This window comes from Mustela lutreola, chromosome 1 (assembly GCF_030435805.1).
Source record: "Mustela lutreola isolate mMusLut2 chromosome 1, mMusLut2.pri, whole genome shotgun sequence".
Taxonomy (NCBI): domain Eukaryota; kingdom Metazoa; phylum Chordata; class Mammalia; order Carnivora; family Mustelidae; genus Mustela; species Mustela lutreola.
This window is the reverse complement of record NC_081290.1, coordinates 90,236,265-90,249,511: the sequence shown is the minus strand read 5'-3', so window position 1 is coordinate 90,249,511 and position 13,247 is coordinate 90,236,265. Positions and strand designations below refer to the sequence as shown.

General features: G+C 35.3%; 1 non-coding gene across 1 annotated transcript; it reads left to right on the top strand.

Moving 5' to 3' along the window:
• Window positions 1–3,993: 3,993 nt before the first annotated feature.
• TRNAK-CUU (transfer RNA lysine (anticodon CUU)) lies at window positions 3,994–4,066 on the top strand. The gene has a single exon. It is a non-coding gene; the product is annotated as a tRNA-Lys (tRNA).
• The last annotated feature ends 9,181 nt before the right edge of the window (window positions 4,067–13,247 follow it).

Below are 13,247 nucleotides of genomic sequence, written 5' to 3'. Positions count from 1 at the left end.
CTCCCTACTGAGCAAATAGCCTAAAGACATGGGGCTCAATCTCAGGACCCCAGGATCGTGACTTGAGTGGAAGACAGACACTTAACTGACTGAGCCACCAGGTTTCCTAGGGATCATTTTGTTATGGTAGTACACACTTAACTAATAAGACCAGCAAATACAAGACAAACCTTAAAAAAAAACAAGTTGCCTTCAGGATTTTCATACAGAAATTCACTTTTCATACAGAAAAGATACAATCAGTTTTTGAATTTTTAGGATTTGGAGAACTTTGAAAATACTACCCTGTTGCTTTCTAGCACCTAAGTAGCCAATGGGAAACCAGTAACAGTGCTGGGGGACCCAAGATGTGTTCTAGAACATTTTCCTTCATTATTTCTTTAATAATCTCTCCTCCTCTGTTAATCACTTTTCATTGTTTCTGGGCCGTCTAGATTGGTTTTTAATGTCTCCTGCATTTTTCTCATACTTCTGTTTATTTTTTCCCCCAAATTCCTGAAATCTAGGGTAGCCAGCAGTAAATCTATTGAAAAATAGCCATTTATTTGAAATCTTAACTCCCATTATATGAAGACCAAGGAGGGACTATAATGCTCTCTATTTTTTTCTATGCGTTTTGAAGTGAGTCTAATCACTTTCCACAGACATTGCTGCTGGTTTCTTACAAGTTAGAGTTTATAATGGCCAGACCCTTTAATGTGCCACCTCACTAGGATAGTGAGGATAATAATAAAACTGGAAATAATAGCTGGGATTTAGTGAACATTTACTGTGTGACTGGCCTGATTATAAGAATTTTGCATCTATTATTCATTTAAGACTTCCAAGAGGTATTTATAATTACTTCTTTCTACAGATGAGGGAAATGGGGCAAGAAGATGTTAAAGCACTTGCCCAGAGTCCCATAGCTAACAGCAGGTTGAGCAGAGAGGTAAACCTTTGAGGTCACATGCTCTAAAATTTTTAATTCCTAGTAAATGAATAAAATACCATATGGTTATCTTTTTTATGTTTCCACAGAACCATGTTGGATACTTGAGTTTACTGCTTCAGGTAAGTAGAGTTTTGCAAGAAAAAAAAAAATTGCCTGTGTTTATCTTTGGAGCCCTGTAGGAATCCTTTGAACATTTTATTGGCATGTGTTTTAAATAGTTCTACTGCGGAGGAACTTCCTTTGTTTATTTCTCACTCATGACTTCTGTCCATCTCCTTAAGCCTGCTTCTGACCTTCATCTCTTCGTCAAGCTGTAAGAAAACAAGAGGTATTTCAAGTTAGGCCTGAATAACTTATTTGGCTGAGTTGTAACAGAGAAAATGGCCTGATAGAGAATAAGCAAAAGGGATTATATCTAATCTAGGGATTGTTTAATTAAACAAGAGTTCTCTTTGGAAACTGCCCCAAAAGATGTGAAATTGATTTGAGAAGCTAGGGGGAAAAGTGAGAAGGATACAAAATTAATTTTAACTATCTCTTTTCCTATCTTTGGAGACTATTGAGTTACTAAATTATTGCCGAAGTGTGTCGGTATAAAATGATGCTTCAGAAAAGAGTGTCACCAGTAAGTATATTGAATTATGATGCCTCTAATCCTGGAAGTAGAGATACATAATTGGTAAAATTTTATCCAATGTGTTTGAAATTCATAAAGTTGTTTCAAGTCACTTGATATTTTAAAAAGTAAATTTCTTTGATTCTTCTACAGAGTTAAAGATTAAAGTTCATATTTACCATAAATATTAGTCTGTTTTTGTTCATTAGTATTCATTGAAGTAGTTCCATCAACTCTATAAATTAATATTCTCAGAAATTCTATCTAATTCTCCTTTCTTTGCAAGGAATTTGCTGACTTTTGTCTATGACCACTTTTTTTTTTTTTTTTTGCCTTTACTGAAAACAGAAAACATGTTACTCAGAAACAGATGGAAAATTATTACATGATTCTTAGCTAGATCCTCAAACTCTCTCCTACTTCCCACCCCCATTTGTTCACATTTTGTGGAGGAAACATTAAACAATTGTAATATTCATCTGATCACTTCATACTGATGGATGAGACAACTTTTCAGAAAAGCCAGCTGGGGGGAAAAAAAAGGAATTAAAAAATGGTAAAAAATGGATTAATGGAAATGTACTGAAGAAGTAGGGAAATATTAGAATGTCAGTGAAAGGGAAATGACTGTGAAGTGTCATAAACTAGTAATTTTGAAACATAACATTTAAGCACTTTCTGTTTTGTTATTGGTGAGAGAAAATCCATTCAGTGGAAATATAACACTTAAAAGCCAAATTGGACACTTTGAAAATGAGATCCAAGTGTTTGTGTGAATATGTGTCTGTATGTTTTGGGAGAAGTTGTGAAGAATAGTTTCAATCACATGATCTCCATTTTAATTTCATCCACATGACCTGGGATCCTATAGGGACCCCTTAAGAAGAGAGAAGTAGGTTGATGCAGGTGTCAGAGCAAGATCAAAGGACAACAGGCCATCTTAAAAAAATATAAAACAGGAAAATAACAATCTGGAACCAAGCGTTCAAGTGCTTTGATAGTGACACCTACTTCAATGAAAACCTTTTGTTAATTTGTGATCCACGTTTTATAAAAACTTACAAATATACTTGTATATTAAAAACAATCAGTTACCCATCAGGACATGCGAAACAATATGAAAATTGCTGTAATTCTTAAAAAGACTCACAATGAGATCTGTTTTCCAGAGCCATAGCTTATTTGTAAGAAATATTGCCTGTAGATGCAACTTATCTTTTTGGAAATAAAGATGAACAAAAGCATGGTTCCTGGAGCTTACACTTTGGAGGGGAAGCTAATATTATGCAACTAATTAAATTAACGAATTATAATTTAAAATGTGATTAGTTTAAAGAAAATTTTAAAAGTCAATTCTGGAAAAGTACTAACAGACAAACTTGACATAATATGGAAAACTAAAGATCTATGAGATCAGAGGACTGAGTAAGGGTTAACCAAGTGAAGGTGAGGAACAAAAAGAGAATTCTTATTGAGGGACCCGTACCTGTAAGATCCCCATGGAGGAAGGAAGCCTGGAAAGAAGAGAGTGACTGGTGAAGAGAGAAGAGGGTGGAAGAGGAGGGAAACAAGCTGGTGAGGTTGGCAAGAACCAGACCACACAAATCATAGTGCCCTGTTTGGCGTATTCAGGATTTCAGCCATTATTTTAAGACAACAGAAAAAAAAAAAAAAAGAAAAAGAAAAGATTATGGTGGGACTGTGTAAGGGAAGGAGGATTACAGGTGTGTTAAGATCAGATTTACATTTTGAAAAATTACCTTACCATAGAGAACAGATTGGGCAGAGACTAGAATAAATTTGGAGAGGCCAGTTATTGCAGTAATCCAGGTGAAAGATGAAGATAAATCTGATTGGAAGAAAGGCAGTAAAACTGAGAGAAGTTATGGAATTGAGAAACAGTGCAAGAGTTACTTGAGCTTGGTTGATTCCTTTGATGTGGGAGGGGATGAAATAGGTTGGGTCAAGCATCCTTGATCACAAATTAGGTTTTAAGGAATTGGATTGGATGTTGCCTTTCACCAAGTAATGAATATTGTTAAGAGAATCAGGTTTGTGTGGGTAGGATCATGCTTATCTGTGGATGTACTGACTGCAGAACCGTTGAGAAATTCTCATGGCCTGTTCCATAGGTGTCTGGAGCTTTGGAGATAGAAATTGTGAGTTATTAATTTAGAAACTATGGAAATGGGTGCAGTTAGGCTTGAGAAAGAACATAGGGTGCGAAGAGAGGGAAATTAAACCAAGATACCATTTCATGGCTGGATTCAGGATGATGAGATCTCAAAGGTGAAATAGAGTGAAGTATCAAATATGTAGGGAGAAAACAAAAAATATGATTTAGAGAGGACAAGGAAAAGAGAACTGAAAGAAGTGAGCAGTCACGACTGTTAATGACTGAAGAATCAAAAAGATCAGGACTAAAATTAGACATTATAGGGGAGCCTGGCTGGCTCAGTTGGTAGAGCATGGGACTCTTGATCTCAAGATCATGAGTTCAAGCCCCGTGTTAGGCATAGAGATTACACACAAACATAAATATTTTTAAAAGTTACAAACATTTAAAAATAAATTTAGTCATTATGTCTTATGATAGGATCATTGTCAATCTTAGGAACAATTTTGTTGTTGTTGGCATATGTTTTTTTATCTTCATTAAGTAAATATATAGGAGTGGGATTGCTGGTCATATGTTTAACTTTCTAAGAAATGGCAAGACTTATTCCAATGCACCTTAATCGAACATACCACAAAAAATACATATGAGAGTTCCAGGTGTCCCACTTCCTTCCACTTCCCCACTACTATACCTAGTAGTGTCAGACATTTTAACTTTTTTTTTTTTTTGAGATTATTTTTAAAGATTTATTTATTTGAGAGAGAGAGCATGAACAGGGGTAGGGAGAGAGGGACAATCAGACTCCCTGATGAGCAGGAAGCCCAATGAGGATCTCTATCCCAGGACTCTGGGATCATGAACTGAGCCAAAGGCAGACACTTGATTGACTGAACCACCGAGAAGCCCCAAAGTGAGTTGGTTTTTTTTTTGTTGTTGTTGTTTTTATAATTTTTTAAAAAATTTTTTATTTTTTATAAACATATATTTTTATCCCCAGGGGTACAGGTCTGTGAATCACCAGGTTTACACACTTCACAGCACTCACCAAAGCACATACCCTCCCCAATGTCCATAACCCCACCCCCCCTTCTCCCAAACCCCCTCTCCCCAGCAACCCTCAGTTTGTTTTGTGAGATTAAGAGTCACTTATGGTTTGTCTCCCTCCCAATCCCATCTTGTTTCATTTATTCTTCTCCTACCCACTTAAGCCCCCATGTTGCATCACCACTTCCTCATATCAGGGAGATCATATGATAGTTGTCTTTCTCTGCTTGACTTATTTTGCTAAGCATGATACGCTCTAGTTCCGTCCATGTCAGATATTTTAACTTTTTAACAGGGTTTTTTGGGTAACATTGACTAACCATAAATACACACATTGTAAAATCATATTTTAAAATAGGTACTGATGTAAATATTTAAATCGTACAATTTAATATTTTGACATGGGTATACCCCTGTTAAGTCATTATCACAATCAAGATAGAAAACATGTCAATCACCCTAGAGATCCCTTTGTGCTGTCTCTATTACTACTCCCCTATTCCACCACCCCAGCAGCCCCTACTTTCTGTCAGTCTGTGTTAGTCTGCATTCTCTAGAATGCTGTATAAATAGACTGTACTTAAGTGGCAGTTCCCATTGTACTTTTTGGAGTGATATCTATAAGAATCTGTGCTAAGATTGTAATCATTTACAAACTCTATATAAAAATTGTGTATGAACTAAACGCAGAAGCATTTTCATATTTCTCCTTGATCTACATAATTTTAAGGTAATTTTATATGGCTTGGAAAATTACATATGTATATTTTAGCCAGACACCTCTGATTATATACATTGGCCTGTTATTGTTTTAGGAAATTATGAAGCATATTGTAACAAATATCCTTTTAATGGAAATTCATACACATCATGTGAGATGTAAAGACTTTTACATTTTACCATCATTAAATTATATATTTAAAGTTCTTGAAATACATTGGTAAATTTGCTTTGAAGAGACTAAACTAACTTACAGTTTTAGCTATGAGAGTGCCAAATTATGTATACCCTCAGCGATGCTGGGTAGTTACCATAAAAAAAAAAAAAATTTGTCCACTGGTAAGCAAGAATACTATTGGTGCTGAGACATTTTTACATTGCATTTTCAAGTGAAAAAAAGCACATTTCAAAATATCATATGTGACATGATTTCATATAATGATTTCATAAAATGTTTTTATGAGTATAAATGTGAATAAATATCATGAGAATATATGTATTCAAAATATATGAGTCTGTGTGTGATGGACTTCTATATATATAGATTTGCTTGACCCTTAACTTTTTATATTCTAATTCTACTATCTTTTCCATATATTATTTCAGGAATAATTTGAAATCAGTTCTTTGTTTTAATTAAAAATCTAACTTTTGTCAAAGCATATTATTTAAAATCAGAATGCAGAACACTTTATATTGGTCTTCTGCTTGTACAGGTCAGGGCAGACAGTTTGTTTCTTTCATAGATGATGAGGAGGATAGGCATGGGGAAAGGAATAACTGTTAAGAAGAGAATAATGGAGAGAAGGGACAGGAATATTGAATTCAGGAATATTACTTTATAAATTAACTGGAGAAATTAGTGACCAGAGACCTATGTTAGCTTGTATAACAGCCATCTCATCCTACTTTATGGTAGACAAAATAATTTATGTGGCTCACAAAATATTTTTTAATTCTTTTGTTTAAGTTTCACTTTTTTTGTTTTTGCTGTTTTGTTTTGTTTTTTAAAATATGTTATGTCAGACTTAATCAAAATAATTCTACTTGAGTGTTTGTTTATTTGTTTGTGTTTAAAAATTTTTTTATTTATTTTATTTATTTATTTGATGGCTTCCATCTTCATTCCCATCCTCCAGAACTCTACAGAAAGTGCTCAGGGAACAAAAGCTCCTGAAAGCAAACCCGAGCGGATTACTTAACCCAGCCCCTGGTAAGTGTGGTACAATTCTGCCTGGGGCAAAGACACTTGAGAATCACTACAACAGGCCCCTCCCCCAGAAGATCAACAAGAAACCCAGCCTAGACCAACTTCACTCACCAAGGAGAACAGCGGAATTCCAGAGGAGGAAAAAGCAAATCTTATCTGGACAAAATGACAAGTTGGAAAAACTCACCACAAAAAAATAGAACAAGAGGCAGTACCGAAGGCTGGGGACCTAATCAATACACACATTGGTAATATGACAGATCTAGAATTCAGAATGACGATTCTCAAGATTCTAGTCGGGCTGGAAAAAGGCATAGAAGATATTAGAGAAATGCTCTCTGGAGAGATAAAAGCCCTTTCTGGAGAAATAAAAGAACTAAAATCTAACCAAGTTGAAATCAAAAAAGCAATTAATGAGGTGCAACCAAAAATGGAAACTCTTACTGCTAGGATAAATGAGGCAGAAGAAAGAATTAGTGACATAGAAGAACAAATGACAGAGAATAAAGAAGCTGACCAAAAGAGAGACAAACAAATACTGGACCATGAGGAGAGAATTCGAGAGATAAGTGACACCATAAGATGACACAACATTAGAATAATTAGGATTCCAGAAGAAGAAAGAGAGAGGGGAGAAGAAGGTATATTAGAGAGAATTATTGAAGAGAATTTCCCTAATATGGCAAAGGGAACAAACATCAAAATCCAGGAGATGCTAAGAATGCCCTTCAAAATCAATAAAAATAGGTCCACACCTCATCACCTGATAGTAAAATTTACAAGACTTAGTGACAAAGAGAAAATCCTGAAAGCAGCTCAGGAAAAGAAGTCTGTAACATACAAGGGTAAAAACATTAGATTGGCAGCGGACCTATCCACAGAGACCTGGCAGGCCAAAAAGACCTGGCATGATATATTCAGAGCAGTAAACGAGAAAAACATGCAGCCAAAAATACTATATCCAGCTAGGCTATCATTGAAAATAGAAGGAGAGATAAAAAGCTTCCAGAACAAACAAAAACTGAAAGAATTTGCAAACATCAAACCAGCTCTACAGGAAAGATTGAAAGGGGTCCTCTAAGCAAAGAGAGACCCTAAAAGTATTAGATCAGAAAGAAACAGAGATGATATACAGTAACAGTCACCTTACAGGCAATACAATGGCACTAAATTCCTATCTCTCATTAGTTACCCTGAATGTTAATGGGCTAAATGCCCCAATCAAAAGATACAGGGTATCAGAATGGATAAAAAAATAAAACCCATCAATTTGCTGCCTACAATAAACTCATTTTAGTCCCAAAGACACCTCCAGATTTAAAGTGAGGGGGTGGAAAACAGTGTAGCATTCTAATGAACATAAGAAAGCTGGGGTGGCAATCCTTATATCAGATCAATTAGATTTTAAGCCAAAGACTATAATAAGAGAAGAGGAAGGACACTATATCATACTCAAAGGATCTGTCCAACAAGAAAACCTAACAATTTTAAATATCTATGCCCCTAACATGGGAGCAGCCAACTATATAAACCAATTAATAACAAAATCAAAGAAATACATTGAAAGTAATACAATAATAGTAGGGGACTTTAACACTCCCCTCACTGAAACGGACAGATCTAAGCAAAAGATCAACAAGAAAAAAAGGCCTTAAATGACACACTGGATCAGATGGACATCACAGATATATTCAGAACATTCCATCCCAAAGCAACAGAATATACATTCTTCTCTAGTGCACATGGAACATTCTCCAGAATAGACCACATCCTGGGTCCTAAATCAGGTCTCAACTGGTATCAAAAGATTGGGATCATTCCCTGCATATTTTCAGACCACAATGCTCTGAAGCTAGAACTCAATCACAAGAGGAAATTTGGAAAGAACCCAAACATGGAGACTAAACAGCATCCTTCTAAAAAATGAATGGGTCAACCAGGAAATTAAAGAAGAATTGAAAAAAATCATGGAAACAAATGATAATGAAAACACAACGGTTCAAAATCTGTGGGACACAACAAAGGCAGTCCTAAGAGGAAAATATATAGTGGTACAAACCTTTCTCAAGAAACAAGAAAGGTCTCAGGTACACAACCTAACCCTACACCTAAAGGAGCTGAAGGAAGAACAACAAAGAAAACCTAAACCCAGCAGGAGAAGAGAAATCATAAAGATCAGAGCAGAAATCAATGAAATAGAAACTAAAAAAACAACAGAGCAAATCAACGAGACTAGGAGCTGATTCTTTGAAAGAATTAATAAGATTGATAAACCCATGGCCAGACTTATCAAAAAGAAAAGAGAAAGGACCCAAATAAATAAAATCATGAATGAAAGAGGAGAGATCACAACCAACACCAAAGAAATAAAAACAATTATAAGAACATACTATGAGCAACTCTACGCCAACAAATTCAACAATCTGGAAGAAATGGATACATTTCTAGAGACATATAAAATACCACAACTGATCCAGGAAGAAATAGAAAACCTGAACAGACCCATAACCAGTAAGGAGATTGAAACAGTCATCAAAAATATGGACATTGGGGAGGGTATGTGATTTGGTGAGTGCTGTGAAGTGTGTAAACCTGGTGATTCACAGACCTGGGGATAAAAATATATGTATATAAAAAATATATGTTTATAAAAAATAAAAAATAAAAAAAATAAAAAAAAAAAATATCCAAACAAACAAAAGTCCAGGGCCAGACGGCTTCCCAGGGGAATTCTACCAAATATTTAAAGAATAATTAATTCCTATTCTCCTGAAACTGTTACAAACAACAGAAATGGAAGGAAAACTTCAAAACTCATTTTATGAGGCCAGCATCACCTTGATCCCAAAACCAGACAAGGTTCCATCAAAAAAGAGAATTACAGACCAATATGAATACAGATGCGAAAATTCTCACCAAAATACTGGCCAATAGGATCCTACAGTACATTAAAAGGATTATTCACCATGACCAAGTGGGATTTATTCCAGGGCTGCAAGGTTGGTTCAACATCCGCAAATCAATCAATGTGATACAATACATTAATAAAAGAAAGAATAAGAACCATATGATACTCTCAATAGATTCTGAAAAAGCATTTGACAAAGTGCAAATTAAAACTCTTCAAAGTGTAGGGATAGAGGGCACATACCTCAATATTATCAAAGCCATCTATGAAAAACCCACCGCAAATATCTTTCTCAATGGAGAAAAACTGAAAGCTTTTCCGCTAAGGTCAGGAACATGGCAAGGATGTCTGTTATCACCACTGCTATTCAACATAGTACTAGAAGCCCTCGCCTCAGCAATCAGACAACAAAAAGAAATTAAAGGCATCCAAATCAGCAAAGAAGAAGTCAAACTATCACTCTTCACAGATAATATGATACTACATGTGGAAAACCCAAAAGGCTCCACTCCAAAACTGCTAGAACTTGTACAGGAATTCAGTAACGTGTCAGGATATAAAGTCAATGCACAGAAATCAGTTGCATTTCTTTACACTAATAACAAGACAGAAGAAAGAGAAATAAGGAGTCAGTCCCATTTACAATTGCACCCAAAACCATAAGATATCTAGGAATAAACCTAAACAAAGAGGCTAAGAATCTATACTCTGAAAACTATAAAGTACTCATGAAAGAAATTGAGGAAGACACAAAGAAATGGAAAAATGTTCCATGCTCATGGATTGGAAGAAAAAATATTGTGAAAATGTCTATTCTACCAAAAGCAATCTACAAATTTAATGCAATCTTTATCAAAATTCCATCCATTTTTTTCTAAGAAATAGAACAAACAATCCTAAAATTTATATGGAACCAGAAAAGACCTCGAATAGCCAAAGGAATATTGAAAAAGAAAGCCAACGTTGGTGGCATCACAATTCCAGACTTCGAGCACTATTACAAAGCTGTGCCAGTATGGTACTGGCACTATTACAAAGCTGTGCCAGTATGGTACTGGCACAAAAACAGACACATAGATCAATGGAACAGAATAGAGAGCCCAGAAATAGACCCTCAACTCTATGGCCAACTAATCTTCGACAAAGCAGGAAAGAATGTCCAATGGAAAAAGGACAGCCTCTTCAATAAATGGTTTGGGAAAATTGGACAACCACATGCAGAAAAATGAAATTGGACCGTTTCCTTACACCACACACGAAAATAGACTCAAAATGGATGAAGGACCTCAACATGAGAAAGGAATCCATCAAAATCCTTCAGGAGAACACAGGCAGCATTTTCTTTGACCTCAACAACAACAACTTTTTCCTAGGAACATTACCAAAGACAACAGAAGCAAGGGCAAAAATGAACTATTGGGATTTCATCAAGATCAAAAGCTTTTGTGCAGCAAAGGAAACAGTTAACAAAACCAAAAGACAACTGACAGAATGGGAGAAGATATTTGCAAATGACATATCAGATAAAAGCCTAGTATCCAAAATCTATAAAGAACTTAGCAAACTCAACACCCAAAGAACAAATAATCCAATCAAGAAATGGTCAGAGGACATGAACAGACATTTCTGCAAAGAAGACATCCAGATGACCAACAGACACATGAAAAAATGCTCCACATCACTCGGCATCAGGGAACTACAAATCAAAACCACAATGAGATACCACCTCACACCAGTCAGAATGCCTAAAATTAACAAGTCAAGAAATGACAGATGATGGTGAGGATGCGGAGAGAGGGGAATCCTCCTACACTGTTGGTGGGAATGCAACCTGGTGCAACCACTCTGGATAACTGTGGAGTTTCCTCAAAAAACTGAAAATAGAGCTACCCTATGACCCTGCAATTGCACTACTGGGTATATATCCTAAAGATACAAATGTGGTGCTCCGAAGGGTCATGTGCACCCGAATGTTTATAGCAGCAATGTCCACAATAGGCAAACTATGGAAAGAACCTAGATGTCCATCAACAGATGAATGGATCAAGAAGATGTGTATATATACACAATGGAATACTATGCAGTCATCAAAAGAAAGGAAATCTTGCCATTTGTGACAACGTGGATGGAACTAGAGGGTATTATGCTTAGCGAAATATGTCAATCAGAGAAAGATAACTATCATATGATCTCCCTGATGTGAGGAAGTAGAGATGCAATGTGGGGGGGTTGGGGAGTAGGAAAAGAAAAAATGAAAAGGTGGGATTGGAGGGGGAGACAAACCATAAAAGACTCAATCTCAAAAAAAAGACTGAAGGTTGCTGGGGGGAGGGGGGATGGGAGATGATGGTGGGGATATGGACACTGGGGAAGGTATGTGCTATGATAAGTGCTGTGAAATGTGTGAACCTGGAGATTCACAGACCTGCACCCCTGGGGATAAAAATACATTATATGTTTATTTTAAAAAATTAATTAATTAATTTTAGAAAAGACAGTTTGTGATATTCTTTTTTCTTATACAATACATAATTAATTTAAAGAGAAGTCTGTCCCTACTATTAAATGTTATAACTGGTTTTGGATGATTTGGTAATAGTCAAAAAAGGAATCTATTTAAACTTTTTATATTATTCGATATATGATTTTAATAAATAAGATAGAGATAAATATAATTACTTTTCCATTATTAATTGTTATATAAATCATTTGATAAAATTTTTTTACATATAAGAAGATTAAAAAATGGAAATCTATTATCTAAAAGTCATATTATCCTGTCATGGATATAGTGAGCATGACAAGGGATAGAGATTTTATTTTTCAAGTTTTAATTTGCTTAAATGTAGCTAATAACAATCCCAAAATAAAGATAAATGATCCTTTTAAAAAAAAATTTCTTTTTTTTTTTTTTCTTTTTTTTTTTTTTTAAAGATTTTATTTATTTATTTGACAGAGAGAAATCACAAGTAGACAGAGAGGCAGGCAGAGAGAGAGAGAGAGGGAGGCAGGCCCCCTGCTGAGCAGAGAGCCTGATGTGGGACTCGATCCCAGGACCCTGAGATCATGACCTGAGCCGAAGGCAGTGGCTTAACCCACTGAGCCACCCAGGCGCCCCATAAAAAAAAATTTCAGTTAGCTGCCTTTTTTCTTTCCAAACTTTTGCACATGTGCCTATATCTCAAAGAGTGATCACATTTTCTGAGATTAAGTTTTGACCATCCAAGACTAGACTCTACAGGCAAATTTCCCTTATAACCATGGTGCCTAAAATACCTAGCCCATAAAATAGAATATAGTAGGTGCTAAATATTTATTTAGTAAGTGAATCATTGTTTTGTAGAGGAATAAATTGAAATACAAAGGATTCAACATAATCTTATTGTCTTTTAACTAGGATTATAAATTTTGTAATGCAAAGGTCATAGGTAGAAATAATAAAATTTCTAGGGTTTCTTAGATTCTCTAATTGTGCCTCTTTCTGAAGATTAAAATTTGAGGGGCTCTTCATTTATGAACTGTTCACTGCTCAAATAAGTTAAAGGAAGACATACATACTGTTGGTGAGAAGGAATTTTACATAGTCTTGGCTGTTCTCACTTTTGTCAAGCCATCCTTAATTTTTAACTTTTACTCTATAAAGTCTAGTTAGAAAGATAGATATAATATAATTATAATGTATGGTATTTAATATAT